The sequence below is a fragment of the Geotrypetes seraphini genome, chromosome 4 (genome assembly GCF_902459505.1).
Source record: "Geotrypetes seraphini chromosome 4, aGeoSer1.1, whole genome shotgun sequence".
In the NCBI taxonomy this organism is placed as follows: domain Eukaryota; kingdom Metazoa; phylum Chordata; class Amphibia; order Gymnophiona; family Dermophiidae; genus Geotrypetes; species Geotrypetes seraphini.
This window is the reverse complement of record NC_047087.1, coordinates 9,075,959-9,094,590: the sequence shown is the minus strand read 5'-3', so window position 1 is coordinate 9,094,590 and position 18,632 is coordinate 9,075,959. Positions and strand designations below refer to the sequence as shown.

At 44.7% G+C, this 18,632-nt stretch overlaps 1 protein-coding gene across 2 annotated transcripts in view; it reads right to left on the bottom strand.

Annotated features, from left to right (window-relative positions):
• CBFA2T3 (CBFA2/RUNX1 partner transcriptional co-repressor 3) overlaps window positions 1-17,583 on the bottom strand; it is a 178,020-nt gene extending 160,437 nt beyond the window's left edge. For both annotated transcript variants that reach the window (XM_033940939.1, XM_033940940.1), the window contains exon 1: window positions 17,244-17,583. The gene's annotated coding sequence lies outside the window, so the exon portion shown is untranslated. The remainder of the gene's footprint in view (window positions 1-17,243) is intronic.
• Window positions 17,584-18,632: the final 1,049 nt, after the last annotated feature.

The following is an 18,632-nucleotide window of genomic DNA, read 5'->3' as shown; positions in this document are numbered from 1 at the left end:
AGTCCGCTTGTGTAAGAGAGTGTACCTTAAGGCTCCGTCCTGGGCCCTCTCCTCTTCTCCATATATACCCGCTCTCTCGGTACACTGATTTCCTCCCATGGTTTTCAATATCACCTCTCTGCTGATGACTCCCAGACCTACCTCTCTAAAGGAATTCAGGCCCAAATCTCAGCCTGCCTGTCTGACATTGCTGCTTGGATGTCTCACCGCCATCTAAAACCAAACTCCAAGTTTGGACATTTTGCGGAACATGCACCAAAATCCAGCAGCGAACATGACCATTTTCAAAACAATGGCCATTTCTCAGCTGTGCTTCTTCTCAGCGCATCTATCTTTTTGAGCAAGCCATTGGGATGTAGGAGGGGGGTCAGCGTTTCTAGTAGACTAGCCATACAGACACCCCAGCAGAGCAGTGGGAGACCTCAGGGGGGCAGTGCAGTGAACCTCACATAGAAGGTCCCAGGTACACACCTCACCATAACCCCCTTATATTGTGCTTCAAAACTCAATAAATACCTACACCAGGGCTGCCTAAGTCCGGTCCTCGAGATCTACTGGCAGGCCAGGTTTTCAGGATATCCACAATGAATATGCATGAGAGAGATTGGCCTGCTGCCTTCTTGGTATGCAAATCTCTCTCAGGAATGTTCATTGTGGATATCCTGAAAACCTGGCCTGCCAGTAGTTCTCGAGGACTTGACCTTGACCTATACCATGCCAATAGCCCTTATGCCTGCAGGTCTCACCTATATGATGGCACAGTAGGCTTTTGGTGGGCTCACATCTTCCACCACAAGTCTAATAGTTAAGTGGGATATAGGGTTCTGGTTGACCACACTACCCACTAAGCTGCTCCAGGAACCTGCTTGCTATGGCACTGTGCATGTCTAGTGGATTTTGATGTTATATTGAATATGAACTTGGTTTTCAAAAGAATTATATTTTGCTCAAGAACTTTCAGTCATTTTATAAAGGAAGAACGTTATTTGTAAAGATAGGAACAGAGAAAGTGACGGCACGTTCTGTCCTGTCTGCCTATCCGTAACATCATTATCAATTCATGATTAAACCAACAATTCAACAATATTGCTAAAATTTTACTCACTAAATTCAACTTTAAGATGTCTTCCCCCCCCTCCAAGATGCACAGCTTATGAAAAGAGCGTGATATCAACTACGCAGACTTGAGCCTGATGTCAGAAGGCCGCTTCATGCTGGACTTTGCAGGAAAGCCCCACTCCAGCCCATCCTGATCTGAATTTGCAATTTTCCAAGTTTAATCAGCTTGTGCTACACCGCATTGGGGAAACATCTATGTGGTTTGCCTTCCTGTTCGACCAATCAAATTCAGAGCAGTGTCCTCAGGGTCTTTTGGTGGTGAGGTGAATCCCCTGACCACATGCCATTGCTACTTAGGTTTAGGATATCTACCACAAATATGCATGAGATCAATTTGCATAAAATAGAAGGGATGTGGCCTGAGTGCCCAGCCTCGACAGACACTTGTCCTGAGAGTTCCACAAACCTGAGATAAATCGAAAACATTGTTCCCTGGTAAAAGCTTTTCAAAGTATAGAATGGAGGCAGTGTATGCAAAATGATCTCATGTATATTCATTGCGGGTATCCTGAACCTTGACTGGCTAGTTGAGACCCCCTGTAGTAAGTCATAAGGGTGTGGAGACCTGAGAAGCACAGTCAGCAGTTACCTGAGTGTCAGGGTAATCAGAAGGGGTAAAACAGGAATGAGACGAAAAGAGAGATTCACATCTCAGGAGATGGGGATCTGATGAAATTACAGCCTTGCACCACCATTTCTGTATGGAAAGGGGAGAGATGTTTATTGTCACCAGAGCCATGGACTCTGTACAAGATCAGAACCTGGATCCCTTCCTCCCTTTCCAAAGCCCAGAACAAACTCTTCCCAGCCTAAATGTTCTGCATGACTGGCAGGAACTGTACAGGACTACTAAAATAACAGGGATTTAATTAGCTTGTACTGTAGAATCAGTGCAGAGCGTAAAGAGTAATCAATACAGCTTAAGAGATGCCAATAGAGTGGAATTAGCATGGGTTCTATTACAGGACCAGTCTACGGATGTCTCTATCAGCCAGCCTCCCACTCTCATCTGTATTTCCTCTGTCTCTCTCCTTTCTTTCTTCTCTTCTGTCCCTCCCTGTCCTTCCTCTCTATATTTTCCTGGATTTGAAGGATGCATTTCATAATCGAGAGAGAGGTTAGAGGAGTAGGCCTAATGATTAGAGCTGTGGACCCAGATCTGAATCCCACTTCAGCTCTTTTGGAGCCTGATGGGAAACATCTCCGGGTACTCAAGGAACTGAGAGAAGTTCTGGTGGCTCCACTTCCTGATGTTTCTTTAGAGTCTGGAGTTGTCCCAGAGGACTAGAGAAGGGCAGATGTGGTTCCATAAAAGATGTGGAGAAAGGCAGATGTGGTTCCATAAAAGCGGAACCAAGGAGGAGGTTGGGAATTACAGGCCTGTTAGTCTGTTCTCTGTGATGAGTAAATTAACAGAAATGCTTCTAAAGTAAAGGATTGTGAGGTTTCCAGAATCTAATGGACTGCAGGATCCAAGGCAGCATAATTTTACTAGAGACAGGCTTGTCAGACAAGTCTGATTGATTCTTTTACTGAGTGACCAAATAGTTGGATTTAGGAAGAGCGCTAGATGTGGTGCAAAGCCTTTGACGCAGTTCCACCTAGGTGACTGATACATATACTGAGTGAGTTAGGAACTGGTTAACTGGAAGGCAACAGAAGGTACTGCTAAATGGAAGGGTAATGGGCTCTGATATCAGTGGTATGCCACAAGGATCAGTCCTTGGGTCAGCTCTTGTTACCATCTTTGTGAGTGATATTGAGGACAGGCCGCTTGGTAAAGTTTGCCTCACTGTAGATAATACCAAACTCTGTAATAGGGTAGATACCCCCGAGGTACTGGATAGTATGAGGAGGGTTCTAGTGAAGCTTGAAGAATGATCCAGAAATTGGCAACTAAGATTCAGTGCTAAAAAAAATGTGGGGTCATGTAGTTGGGCTGCAAGAATCTAAGGGATTGGTGCAGTATAAGGTATGAAGTACCTTCTGTGTGGACAGAAGATCAGGATTTGGGGGTGATTGTCTCTGAAATAGATAGAGAAGGCAATGACGAAAGCTAGTAGAATGTTTGGGTGCATAATGAGAGGAATGGCCAGCAGGTAACTGCCGTACAGTGAAAGATTAGAGAAACTGGGCCTCTTCTCCCTCGAACAGAGGAGATTGAGAGGGGACATGATCGAAACGTTCAAGGTACTGACTTGGTAGATAAGGACAGGTTGTTCAGCCTCTCCAAGGTAGGGAGAACGAGAGGCCACTCTCTAAAGTTGAAAGGGGATAGATTCCGTACGAACATAAGGAAGTTCTTCTTCACCCAGAGAGTGGTAGAAAGCTGGAACGCTCTTCCGGAGTCTGTCATAGGGGAAAACACCCTCCAGGGATTCAAGACAAAGTGAGACAAGTTCCTGCTGAACCGGAACGTGCTCAGGTAGGGCTAGTCTCTTTGACCAAGGGCCGCAGCGTGAGCGGACTTCTGGGCACAATGGTCTGGTCTGACCCAGCAGCGGCAATTCTTATGTTCTTATTAATATAACTAGTTACTTTTTGATAGGATCGACAAAAATGAAGTAACTAGTATTTTATTTTAGTAACTACTAACAAAATTTACATGTTATGTTTGCGTTACTGTCTACATAGTATGCAAAACAATTGATGACGAATTTCCATTGGCGCTATTTTACTCATGAAGCCTCCAATTCAACTCGTTCAGCCGTAGAGCCTTGGCAAAATCCAGTGGCCTCTGGAACAAGCGTAGCAAAAGTCCACTGGAACCTCGGAAACCACACCTGGATGGAATTCGTTTTATTATGCTTACAAACCAAGGTTTGACTGTATTAAGTCACTGTGAAAGTAATATATTACTTTTAAATTCTTAGATATAAAGAGTTGTTTGGACATTACATAAAATTAATTCTAGCAATTGGAAATTCATCCATTTTCAAAGAAAACATCTCAACAGAAAATGCTCACATCCTGAAATATAGGGATCCAATAAAATGAGAGAGATATTTAACCCTTTGCTCAGAAGCAACGTGTGTCTTCTATGGCTCTTACGGAAGATCTGTATCTCCAAATGCCTTTGACTTGGCACCGTTGCTCTCGCTCAACATCAAGTCATGTAAAGCAGCCGTTTCACCATCTGCTAATTAAGGGGTTAAATCAAAGTAGGGGAAAGCGTGATAATAGCAGTGTAGATATCAAACATTCTTCAGTTTGGCAGCACCAGACAGAGCCGCCTTCTGGTGTCAATGCCAGCAAAGAAACAAAAACTTGTTTAATCAGAATGGCTGGTCATAGGCGGTGGTGCCCCTCCCCCATCCTGTTCTCCTTCCCAACCCCCCTGCCATGCGCCCTTCCCTTCCCTGTACCTCTTTCCTATTCCCAGCACGAGCAGCATCACGAACTTGCTGCCCACCTCGGTGTCGGCTTTCCTTCTAACGTCACTTCCTAGGTGTGGGACTCAGAATTGATGTCAGAGAGAGCTGACACTGGCGCGATCAGCAGGTTGGAATTGGTACTCGTGCCAGTGAAAAGGAGGAGGGTGGAGGGGGAAGTGAAGGCATGCACATGGTGGGTAGAGGAGTGGGGGTAGGAGAGGAGGATGGTGCTGGCGCCCCCACCAAGATGGTGACCGGGGAAGCCCCCCCCCGCACCCCTCTTACTAAGCCACTGATCATAGGGTTCCAGGTTTGAAGTGTAAGTTAGAAATAGATCCAATGATAGTTTCCTCATATCAATGCACTGTTTTTGAAGTATAACACCTGCTAATGCTTTAATTTCACAGTTTCCATTACAATGAAGTAACAATTGCATTTCAACATGCTTGCCTGTCATTCCTCATCTTTTTGGAATCATAATTTGTCCACCCATGCCGGAAAGCGCTTGAAAGCAAATCTGTTGTATTTCAAAAATCAGTGCCCTGATATAAGAAAACTGTAATACATTGATTATTTCACAAGATTTTTCATTTAGAAATAGGCCCAATTCAGCAGCAACATCACTTCTGTCATTGCCATCAACATTCCAAAAACAGAAGAAGTCATCTTCATCACCACAATTACTACTGGACAAAGCTGACGACAGCTTCACTGACTTCATTGCTTTGAAAAGAAAAGTTCTTTGTTTTTCATCTTCAACCCAAAGAAGACAAAACTGTGGCACCATAAAAGCAGCCAGAATCAAATCTTTGCAGTCAAGGAAATGGCCAAAATGCACAAGCTAGAGGTCTGTACCAACTTTAAAACAAAAGGAATTGACCCTGAAATATCCACAGAGAAGAAAATTCAGAGAAAACCAAAAAAGCTCTGTGGAGTGACGATGTTCCAAAATGGACTTTATTTGAAAGTGTCAAAGTTCCAAAGGTACACCGAAATCATCCACATAAAATAAATTCATCCACATAAAAGCCTTAAAGGACTTAGTCCGCTAGGGATACAGGATCCACCACGGTCCGCGTTTCGACAAAAAGTCTTCTTCAGGGGTCCCTGGGGGTCCTATAAAGGTGAATACGTGGGAAACAATTGTGTGGTGAGCCGGAAGTGAGACACTGCTTGCATTTGCCCTTTCTATTGTATTCACCTTTATAGGACCTCCAGGGACCCCTGAAGAAGACTTCTTGTCGAAACGCGGACCGTGTTGGGTCCTGTATCCCTAGCGGACTAGGTCCTTTAAGGTTTTTATGTGGATTAATTTATTTTTATGTGGATGATTTCAGTGTACCTTTGGAACTTTGACACTTTCAAATAAAGTCCATTTTGGAACATCTGTACCAAGTTTAGTCAGCTTCGTTTTCAACATGACCAAAGTGGGCAATAAAAGCCCAGCTTCAGTTTGTAAATGTCCAGAGCGGCTGCTAGAGGATTCATGACATAGCAGTCCTCACCCAGAAAAATGACTTCATGCTGTCTGATTAAAATCAACAGATGACTGAACACAATTTGATGCCACCTCATCAGTCTCAGGTTTGTGGTTTACCAGACACAACTTGCACCTTGTTCTCTTTTTCCTTTACTAAATAATTTGACATACGCGGTGTGTTTAAATGTCGAAGACTCAGCCGTCTTTATCACCTCATGCAATTTCACTTATAAGGAATTTTGCCAGAAACTGGAAACAGCCCAACAATGGGCCCCAGTGACACAAACAAAATTAAAAAAACACAAACCCCCCCCCCCTTTTATGAGGCCGTGTTAGGCTTTTTTTTAATTGCCAAATGCAGCGGTATTAGCTCTGATGCTCATAGGAATTCTATAAGCATCGGCCATGGCTGGCAATAAAAAAGCCTAATGTGGCTTCATAAAAAGGGGGGGAGGGTTTTTTTTTTTTTTTTATTGTGCTTGTGTCACTAGGGCCCATTGTTGGGATGTTTCCAGTTTCCGGCAAACTTCTTTATAAGTGAAATTGCTGTAAACCGCCTCGAACCATTGTGGTGTGACAGTATATAAGAATAAAGTTATTATTATTATTATTATTAATAATAAAAAGTAACTATTTAAGGTAACGAGACATTATGGGGCTCATAATCGAAAGAGAAAAACATCCAAAAACCGGCCTAAGTCGGCACTTGGACGATCATAAACGAAAGACATCCAAGTGCTGAGAATTGAAACGGGTTTTGGACGTGTTTACAAACCACCTAGGCCTTCCCAGTGCCGCTGAACGACCAGAGCTAAACGGGGCGTTTCAGGAGGAGTGTCGAGGACGGGATTTGGGCAGGACATGGTCCGTTGTACAGGGCCATGGTGAGACCTCATCTGGAGTACTGTGTGCAATTCTGGAGGCCACATTACAGTAAAGATGTGCGCAGAATTGAATCAGTTCAACGGAAGGCCACCAGGATGATCTCGGGGCTCAAGGGTCTCTCGTACGAAGAGAGACTGAACAAATTGCAGCTCTACACTCTTGAGGAACGTAGGAAGAGGGGAGACATGATCGAAACATTTAAGTACCTCACGGGACGTGTCGAAGTGAAAGATGATATTTTCTTTCTCAAGGGACCCTCGGCCACAAGAGGGCACCTGCTCAAACTCAGGGGCGGAAAATTTCATGGCGACACCAGAAAGTATTTCTTCACAGAGAGAGTGGTTGATCATTGGAACAAGCTTCCAGTGCAGGTGATCGAGGCAGACAGCGTGCCAGACTTTAAGAATAAATGGGATACCCATGTGGAATCAAGATAAGGAAATTGGGTCATTAGGGCATAGACAGGGGGTGGGTAAGCAGAGTGGGCAGATTTGATGGGCTGTAGCCCTTTTCTGCCGTCATCTTCTATGTTTCTATGTTTCTTCTATGACTTAGTCGTACTGAATGTATAACCGAAAGTTTAATTTACTGATCTGACTTTTTGCTTAATGCAGAAAAAAATAAAAAATAAAAAAAATAAAAATAAAAATAACCGAAAGTTTTACAACACAGCCTAGACGGAACTTGGACGTTGTGACTTAGGCCATTTAAAACATGGTCTAAGTCACAAAAAGCTATATAAAGTGACCAGATAAGTACTGCAAACACATAGTACAGACCACACACTACCCCAGTGATCACCGACCCACCCCACCCCCATAAAAATCGTAATCACAACTTTAAATATTTGCCTCCAGAACATCAGCACCAGGCAGCCTGTCATAGGAAAGCCTAGTAGAGCTGCACAGAGGTGGCTTAAGTGGTCTTGGGGGTGGGTTAGGGACCCATGGTGAGGAGGACCCAGGCCCATAAGCCACTCTAATCACTGCATTCATGGTGAAACATGTGCATTCCCCCAAAAACCCCCAAACCCTTTTGTACTGCCATATAAGTGGCTCCTGCAGCCATAAGGGCTATCGGGGTTGTAGACAGGTGGGTATCTCACCAAGGCCTATAAGGGAGCTGTAGTGAGATGTTTATGGGATACCCTTTTTGTGAGGTTCACAGCAGTGCCCTGTAAGGTACCCCGCTATTCAGGTGCCATGTCTGGGTGGCCAGTCCATCACTTTGATGACCCCTCCCACGTCCAATAGGGCTTATTCTAGGTGTTTTGACTTGGACAAATATTTGGACGAAAATGTGGTATAAAGATGGACGATTTAGCAGCTTGGACGATCAGATGGCTGGATATATAGTTAGACGATTTTCGAAAAAAAAAAAAAAAAAAAAATTGGGGGCATATTTTTCAAAAATAAGCTGTGTCTGACTTTGGACGTCTTGCGACTTAGGCGAAAACGTACCTAGTCGTTTTTTTTCGATTATGCCCCTCCATATTACTCATTACTGAAAAACGTAATATATTAGTTACTCCTTACTTTTAAAAGCAATATATTAGAATATATTACTGCCCAACTCTGACTGTGAATGAGGGAGGAGACTCCTGCAGGATATAGAGCAGAGGTCTGAGAATGCGGGAAGAGATTCTTGGCGGATGTAGCGCAGAGGGGACGAGAATGAGGGAGGAGACTCCTGGAAGATGTTAATGAGGTCATTTCCTTTTCCCTCCCCAATACTGAGAGAACAGTGCACTGCCAACTCGGAGCTGACATTGAGCTCTTTGAAGAGAGGATTTCTCAGGATTTGCTTCTTAAAATCTGCTGGTCTTGATTGAATTTGGAAGCAGAAGGAAGCCCCGCGAAGGCTCTAGTTGTTGGGAGTGAGAAACCCATGTGTGCGAGCCTGAACAAAGCTGAAAATGAAAGCACACAGCATCTATTTTCGGTGCTTAAATATAAGTCTTCAGTGAAACAAAAATTTGAAAGGCTTGTATTTAAAGGGCAGATGAAAGGCGCCAATGTAGGGTTACCAAATGGCTCCAGAAAAAGCAGGTTTCACTTCCATTGCTTTCAGGTGAAGTAAAACCCAGATGTCTCGATCCATCCTCCTTTTTCTGGAGCCATATGGTAACCCCACGCCAATATGTACCTCATGCCTGATTCTTTCTGTTATCAGGCAGTCCAGTTTTGGCTCTCCTTGCCTCTTTATTTATGAGTTTCTTACTACTCTTTATGTAAAAACTTGAAAAAGTTTATTTAGAAAATTTCTTGTTAAGTTTTCTCTGCGGAATTGTGCAATCCTCTATTTTAAGCCTGCTCGACTATTGCAACATTATTTGTCTGGGGTCTCTCAAAAAAACCATTCAAAGACTCCGAATAGAATGCTAGGAATAATCAAGAACGGTATTACAAGCAGAACAAAAGAAGTTATCCCGCTGTTGTATCTGGTGATGGTGCGCCCGCATCTGGAGTACTGTATTCAATATTGGTCGCCGTACCTAAAGAAGGATATGGCGATACTCAAGAGGGTTCAGAAGAGAGCGACGCATTTGATAAAAGGTATGGAAAACCTTTCATACGCTGAAAGATTAGAGAGACTGGGGCTTTTTTCGCTGGAGAAGCGGAGACTTAGAGGGGATATGATAGAGACTTACAAGATCATGAAGGGCATAGAGAAAGTGGAGAGGGACAGATTCTTCAAACTTTCGACAACTACAAGAACAAATTAAAAGGGGACAGATTCAGAACCAATGCTAGAAAGTTGTTCTTCACCCAACGGGTGGTGGACACCTGGAACGCGCTTCCAGAGGGCGTGATAGGGCAGAGTACGGTATTGGAGTTCAAGAAGGAATTGGACAATTTTCTGAAGGAAAAGGGGATAGAAGGGATAGATAGAGGATCACTAAACAGGTCCTAGACCTGATGGGCCGCCGCGTGAGCGGACTGCTGGGCATGATGGACCTCTGGTCTAACCCAGCAGAGGCATGGCTTATGTTCTTATGTTCATACAAAATTCGGCAGTGCGACTGATTTTCAGTATAAAAAAATGGGATCACATAACCCTCTACTACCAAAAACTTCATTGGCTGCCACTAGAAGCAAGAGTGTTGTTCAAATTTGCCTGCCTTTGTTTCAGATCCATTCTTGGTTTGGGCCCCCTATACCTGGTCTCTCATTTTAAATTGGATTGTTCCACCAGGCCTATATGCAGAATACATATGTTCAGCCACCCTATAATAAAAACCTGCCGATACAAAAGATTCCTTGACAGAACTCTAGCCTTCCAAGCAAGTCAACAGAACAGCTGGCTAGGCATCATCATCAAGCACTCCTCATCCTATCTCAACTTCAGAAAACCTGTTTAACCGATTTGTAACCAAGAACTCTTAAAGCCTTATCCCTGTATACTACTTACATGTACTCGATGTCCCTACATTGTGACTTCTACTTTGTCTCTCTCCCTCCCTACAAACATTTATGTATTCAAAGACTTCATTGTTAATTTTTTTCGCTGACTGTCCAGCTCTTCTTATTGTAAACCGCCACAAACTACTATGGCTTTGGCGGTGTATAAAAATAAAATAATTATTATTTTTTCCCTTCATCATTTTATTTCAACTCCTGTTTGGTGGGAGTTAGTGGGACACGAGAATCATATCATTCTCATCATGATGCACACAGAGCCGTGTTTACCGCAAAACAATGGTGTGCGTGCGCCAGGGATGCTCCTCCCCCTTACTATCGATCTCAAAGCAGGCATATTATTTGTATACAATTAGTGTTGAGGATTGGGGAGCTACTCTGCCGCATTATTCTCGGGCGCTCCTCGCTATAGTGCCAGAGTTCTGAGCATCAAACCATGAGAATGAGGGAGGAGATTTTGGATACAGAAAGCAGAAGGGCCAAGGATGTCAGAATATATGAGGTACAGCATGGATAGGACATGGGTTGGGGGAGGGTTCCAAGTTCCACGTGTGCTTTCGCCTACGTCAAGCGCACAGTTGGTGTAAGTAGGGCTGCGTAAATGTTAGGTGTGCCGATACCAGATTGTACTGGTATTTGATAATGGATCCTAAGTGCCTCAGGTGCCATGACAGAATAGTTTTCTACTGTGTGGCCTTGGGGTGCCTCAGGATAAGCACTCCAAGAATTCCCTGCATACTCCCAGAACAGCGAGGAGGTTGGAGGTACTCTGACAGCGCAGACTACCCACAGGGTCAGACATATTTCTAATCTACTGTCCTGCTTTCTGTCTAAATGAATGTTTAAATAGTAGTGTGACAGGAAAATCACACAGAGGATCCTAACAAGGATCTCAAAGTCCCTCCTTGAGGGCCGCAATCCAGTCGGGTTTTCAGGATTTCCCCAATTAATATGCATTGAAAGCAGTGCATGCAAATAGATCTCATGCATATTCATTGGGGAAATCCTGAAAACCCGACTGGATTCCGGCCCTCGAGGACCGGAGTTGCCCATCCCTGACATAGACACTCTAATCTAGGGGTCTCAAAGTCCCTCCTTGAGGGCCGCAATCCAGTGGGGTTTTCAGGATTTCCCCAATGAATATGCATTGAAAGCAGTGCATGCAAATAGATCTCATGCATATTCATTGGGGAAATCCTGAAAACCCGACTGGATTCCGGCCCTCGAGGACCGGAGTTGCCCATCCCTGACATAGACACTCTAATCTAGGGGTCTCAAAGTCCCTCCTTGAGGGCCGCAATCCAGTGGGGTTTTCAGGATTTCCCCAATGAATATGCATTGATAGCAGTGCATCCACATAGATCTCATGCATATTCATTGGGGAAATCCGACTGGATTGCGGCCCTCGAGGAGGGACTTTGAGACCCCTGCTAGTAACCCCATCCAAAGTATCGATGGACAGGCACGGTCAGGAATCAGCACAGCACACGGCACCAGCCACCAGTTCAGCCGTCTCGCTTACAGCTGAGTAATCCAGGGATGCAAATGCACTGGTGTCTCCCAGCCTGCGGTATCAGTCAGCCGTCTTTAACAAACAGCCCCTCAGTCACTTAAATGGTACTTGGTGAAAAGCAGCGTGCAGAGCTGTCATCTTTCACACGTGGTGTGTCTCATCGGTGCTAGTGGGGCCTGTGCCAACACTTCACTCCCAGTCTGACCTCTTTTGCAGGTGTGGGTATGTGCTGTCAGTCAGCCAGCTGCTGTCTCCTCTGTCGCCAGCGCCGTGGCACCGTCTGGCTGTGTGCAGGGACGAGATCTTTGGAGTCAGAAAAATCCATAGCCTAATCTTGCCCTCGAGGGTTTTCAGGACTTCCCCAGATCTATTTGCCTGCACTGCTTCCATTGTATGCGTATTGATCTCATGCATTTTCATTAGGGAAATCCTGAAAACCTGACCTGGCGAGGGCCGAAGTTGGGCACCCCTGCCCTATAGCGTGTCCTGCTATTTCAATATGAAGCCCAGGCACAGCTCTGCCAATGTACCTCGGTCCCAAAATCCAGTACTCAGATTTCTTTCCCCCCCCCCCTCCTGGCATGTGCCATCTTCTGCTCCGCCAGCGCACCTCAGTCCTGCCCTGCGACACCTCCTTACTTTTCAGAGTTATGCTCATGAATTGGCCTCTGTGAAAATTTATTAGGGCTGAGTGCTACATTTTTACTCAAAATTTCGCTAAACTCTTCAATTTGGGTTGAGAAGAAATTAGCTTTATTGAAGATCTATTTTTCCGAGAAAAATGCCCCTTTCTATCGTCAAACAAGAATGTTGTTCCCCGATGTGACTTGCGCACCACAGTTCTGACAGAAACCTCGTGTCTTGGATGTGGGAAGCACTTGACGTTGGCCCTGATTTGGTGCCTATTACAGAATCACGCTACCATTTCAGCGCTCAAGCTGTTTCCTGCGACCCTGGGCAAGTCACTTAATCCTCCATGGCCCCAAGTTCATTAGATAGGTTGTGAACCCACCGGGAAAAATGCTTGAAGGACCTGAATGGAAACCGCTTTGAGTGCGGTTGTAAAACTTACAAAAAAGGTTGAGCTCAGCATCCTAATATTTAGGCTTTCCCAATTTATGCCAGGGGTTTCTATGTCTAAAATTAGGCATCGATATCCGAGCCTAATAGCACCTGATTCACAAAGAGACGCCTAACTCAAACCACGCCCCCTAACCACGCCCACTTTTAGTATCAGCACCGACTTTTGACAGAATTGAGATTTTGGAGTTAGACATCTCTCAATTATGTATACCCTAGAGGAAAGGAGAGGCAGGGGAGATATGATTCAGACGTTCAAATACTTGAAGGGTATTAACGTAGAACAAAATCTTTTCTAGAGAAAGGAAAATGGTAAAGCCAGAGGACATAATTTGAGGTTGAGGGGTGGTAGATTCAGGGGCAATGTTAGGAAATTCTACTTTACGGAGAGGGTGGTGGATGCCTGGAATGTGCTCCCGAGAGAGGTGGTGGAGAGTAAAACTGTGACTGAGTTCAAAGAAGCGTGGGATGAACACAGAGGATTTAGAATCAGAAAATAATATTAAATATTGAACTAAGGCCAGTTACTGGGCAGACTTGCATGGTCTGTGTCTGTGTATGGCCTTTTGGTGGAGGATGGGCAGGGGAGGGCTTCAATGGCTGGGAGGGTGTAGATGGGCTGGAGTAAGTCTTAACAGAGATTTCGGCACTTGGAACCCAAGCACAGTACCGGGTAGAGCTTTGGATTCTTGCCCAGAAATAGCTAAGAAGAAAAAAAATTTAAATTGAATCAGGTTGGGCAGACTGGATGGACCATTCGGGTCTTTATCTGCCATCATCTACTATGTTACTATTATACTATGTTACTATGTTAAGTCCAATTAAGACCAATTATTAGGTACTGAGTTCCAATATCAGCACTAATTAAGCCGATTGCTCCGTGCCTAACTTAAGGCAGCATTTCTTTCAAAAGCCTCCCTGCAAATGTCTAGTCACAAATGAAGATCACGACACATCTTGAGAATTTTTTGATTAATAGGTCCGTTAAGACAGTGCAGGTTAATTAGGGATGAAAGTATTATTGTCAGTGTCTCAAATGAATTGTTTTGGTTTTCTTTTCTGTAATCCTGCTCTTCTCCCCTTGATGAGGGCTTGACATATCATCTGTGAGATTTCTTTTTTTCTTATACTGTGCTTGATTGTCGCATATTGAAATGAAACACGCCTCAAAACGCCCCCGGTCATGCCCTTCGCCTGCAAACCGCCAAGAGACGTTCCTTCTCCCACTGGAATCAACTGCCCCCACAGATCAGATCCCTTGAAGGACTCCTGAACTTTAGGAAAGCAATAAAAACAGACCTCTTCACCTGATGGATTACAAAGAAACGTATATTGGTACAAGATCCTCGGTATAAACTTGGACTGAAAAACTATGGGAAATTGTAACCAGTTAACTGTTTGTTTAACCTGTAACCCATTCTGAGCTCTTTGGGGAGACGACACAGAAAACAAATGAAATAAATACATTTAGAAGTATAAAAAGTGGGTGACAATAGAGGAAGATTTAGGGTAGGGAGAAGACGTGAGGAGTTTCAGCCCTAGGCTCATAAATTATGCTTATAAATCTAGACAAAGGAATGGCCTGGTTGATATTGAAAACCATCTCCGGAAGAAGTCCCCCTTCACCAGGAGACAATTAAGACTCATCAGACCAAACGTTCTTCGGCACCATTTTGCCCTGATTGTGCAGATGATTCTACCACAACTGGATTACTGTAACTCCGCCTACAAGGAAATCAACAATACTCTAGTCCATGAAATGCAGCTTATTGAAAACACAGCTGTAAGACTCATTTTCCACCTGAAAAAATACGATTCAGTCTCAGCCTTCATCAAGCAACTGCATTGGCTACTCATCCCATTGCGAATAAAATTCAAAATTTCATGCATCATTTATCACATACTCCATGGAAATTCAGCAGCTCAACTTATCCAGCTCTTCTCAATGGCATGGTCTGCCTCTTCCAGAACCCTCAACAGGATACAACTAAATCTCCAGTGCACGCTAACCTTCCTGGGAGTGAAAACTTGGAACGACCTCGCAGAAACAACCAAAATGGAGCCTAGATACACCTTAGAATATAAGAACCTAAGAATAGCCTGACTGGGTCAGACCAATGGTCCATCAAGCCCAGTAGCCCGTTTTCACGGCGGCCAATCCAGGTCACTAGTAGTACCTGTCCAAAATCAAAAGAGTAGCAACATTCCATGCTACTGATCCAGGGCAAGCAGTGGATTCCTCCAAGTCTCTCTCAATAACAGACTATGGACTTTTCCTCCAGGAACTTGTCCAAATCTTTCTTAAAACCAGCTACGCTAGTCGCTCTTACCACGACCTTTGGCAATGCGTTCCAGAGCTTAACTATTCTCTGAGTGAAAAAAAAATGTCCTCCTATTGATTTTAAAAGTATTTCTCTGTAACTTCATCGAGTGTCCCCTAGTCTTTGTAATCTTTGACGGAGAGAAAAATTGATCCATTTGTACCCATTTTACTCCACTCAGGATTTTGTAGGCTTCAATCCTATCTCCCCTCAGCCGTCTCTTTTCCAAGTTGAAGAGTCTTTTACTCATACGAGAGGAGTTCCATCCCCTTTACCTTTACCTTATTCCAGAAGAAACTGAAAACCCTTCTCTTTGATACCTAAACTTGACTTGAATCTCTCTGTCCTCCCTTCCTGCTAGTCAGTCTCATTCCCTTAATTCCCCTCATTTTCTCCTACCTCATTGACTGTTTTGCTCTTTTTTCCTACCTTCTCTCTGTAAGTCGCCTTGAGCCTGCATAGGAATGCGCGATGCACAAATAAAAGATTAGATTAGATTTACCTGGCCAGAAATGGCCGTTCACCAGTTAAACCGCCTTTTCACGGCTATCCGGTCATTTTCAGCGGCACATAACCGGTTATTTTTGCAGAAAATGACCAGTTAGCAGGTGAACACCGGATAAGTTGGGGCTGTGCCAGGGATGGAGTCAGCATTTGGCCACTTAAGTTCCAATATTCAGAACTTGTCAGGTTTCCTGTAGAAATGTGACCGCAGAAATCATAGTCCGATCTCTATGCAGCAGACTATGGCTGGTTAAGTTCTGAAGGTTGACTTAGACAAAAAAAGGAAACTGAATATCCGAGAATAATAACAGCAAAACATTCACCCCCGCCAGTTAAATATTGAGCCCACAAGCCTAAGTTTATAGTCATAACACTTAAGCTCCTAAACGAAGACAAATTTTCAGCTGAAAAGTTAGGCTCCTAAGTTTGGCTGAAAATAGGGCACACTGTGGGCCTCTTTTACAAAGCTGCATTTGTGATTCCCCTATGGCAAATGCAACGCAGTCCATTCAATTCCTATGGGTTGCGTCGCATTTGCCGTGCTGGGACAAAAGGGCCCCTGTAGGAGTTTTAGGGTGATTTCTGACTGCTGCCGGCATTATCGAGGGAAAATCAAGGCCGGTATTGAATTTCTGGGTCCAGGGGTGGTGAAGTTCAGCACTTAACCAGCTATGGTGACTTTAAAAACATAGCACTGACTCGCATGGGGTCACCTTGCCCTGTCAAGTACTGAATATCGGAACTTAACCTGCTGATTTCAACTTGGGCGCTAGCCGTGAATTTCCAAGCAGCACCAGCTGGTTCAGTGCCACAGAAAGTGCCTGGTTAGCCCTGGACAGATGATTTAAATGACCAGGATCCTCTCCTGACTGTTTAAATCATTTTAAAAGTTGGGGCCTGAACCTTTTCTGAATATCAATACACACCTGATCTCTGTGTTTCAGTCCCCCTTTGCCACCTCATGCCACAGAGACCTGGCTCCCCTTCTGATGTAAATGTTTCAAGGGCTTACCTGCAGGACTCCTGTGGGAGCTTCTGCCACAGATGGCATGAAACATGGGCAGTATGGAACCTGCTTTGCTTCACTAGTGCATGGGTCACTTCAAACATAAAAACATCTTGTCTGGTTGGATGCCACTTTGGTACTCTTTCCAAAAATACTAGGACTAATAGATTTAAAACAAACCAGAAAATACATTTCTTCACTCAACAGGTAATTAAACTCTCAAATTCGTTGCCAGAGACTATGGTGGAAGCAGTTAGTTTAGCAGGGTTTAAAAAAGATTTGGCTAATTTCCTCAAAGAGAAGTCCATAAGTCATTATTAAGATGGCTTGGGAAAACCCACTGCTTATTCCTAGGATAAACAGCATAAAATCTGCTTTACTATTTGGGGATCTTTGCCAGGTACTGTGACCTGGGTTGGCCACTGATGGAAACAGGACACCGGGTTTGATGGACCTTTGGTCTGTCCCAGTATAGCAGCTCTTATGTTCTTACCTGCCTACTGAGTCCAGGCACAATTCCAAAGAGGTAGCCAGGTACCTACCTACAGAGTCCAAAGAGTCCCACAGAGCTTCAGTCTTCCTGGCCAGAAGTGGTATCTCTGAACGATCCACACTGTCCTGCTGAGAAATGGAAGCCTGGAAAGATGGAATGGAGGACAGCTGTACCACTTCTGCACACGCAGATTATGAAACTCAGTGCAGAAGCCAAATGAGGAAACAGATGCCAGTCTCCCAGCTGTTTGTAGACTCCTCAGCCTGTAGGAAGGCAGTGGCGTGGCGTGCCTATCCTGAGGTTCAGAAGGCACATTGGTGGTACAGCGGGCACGTGGGTCTCCATGCACTTGTGCTAATGCTCTCTCCACATGCTCCACTGCTGCAGACTGATGGCTTGGAGGTGGATGTATGTGTGTATGGGGCAGTGTGCTCATGTGATGATGGGCAGATGTGGAAGGAGACCTCTCCCACCACAAAAGGGGAAGGTAAACAGTGCTGTGTGGCAGTGATACTGCAGCAGGAACCAGCTGTGAGGAGCCCAGCCCAAAGCTCTGCTATCAGCCATTCCGCTCTGACTGGCCAATAACTTCCTCTTGGCACAGCGACAGTGTTGTGAGCTGGGAGGAGAGTGTGTGAGGCTGTAACAGGCTGCCAGGGCATCCTTCCTTTCTCACAGGGGTTCTTTGGGTTATTTTTGTGTGAACACTTCCTTTGATGTTGCTTCAAAATATTCAACTTCTGACCTGTGCCTCATGTCGTGGGCAAGAAAGACACAGTTATGCAGAGGCGTCTGATTGGGTCAAGAATGAGGTGCACTGGCAGAGCTGTGTGGGGGGCTCAGTATGCACAGAGCAGGAGATGGCACATGCCAGGATTCGGGATTGGGGGAGAAGCGAAGGGAATTGTAGGGAGTTAGGCTGTGTTAGTGGAGCTGCAGTTTCTATAGATTTTTCCAACTTCATAGATCTTGGGCTTTATAAAAAGTCATTGAAGAGACATTTATTTTGTAATATAAAATATGGGCGTTAAGGCATATGCACTTGTGTAAGCGCTGGTCGCATATGTTGGTTTGGGAAAGGCGGGTTATTAATCAAATAAAGCAAACCAACCTCCTTAGATCTTGTCCTTTATCCATTGGGCTGTGGACTTGGTGGGGAGGGGAGTTCCGGGACCTGATAGCAGAGCTCCTTCTGGCCAGCTTCCTGCTGTAGTTAGGGCTGCAGCCGATGCCTGGTCTGTGGCATCTGAAAAGTCACACCTGGCACAGTTGTTCTGGGTTGTCTTACCCTCCTGCAGAAATAGATCAGCTCTCACACTCAAGCAAGGGGTGCACAGAAATGGGACAAGGGCAGGCTTACGGTGGATCAGGGGTGAGATTATCCACCATGTACACAGGGAGAGGGAGTTAGTGAGTAAGAGAGGAGGATATTTGTTTC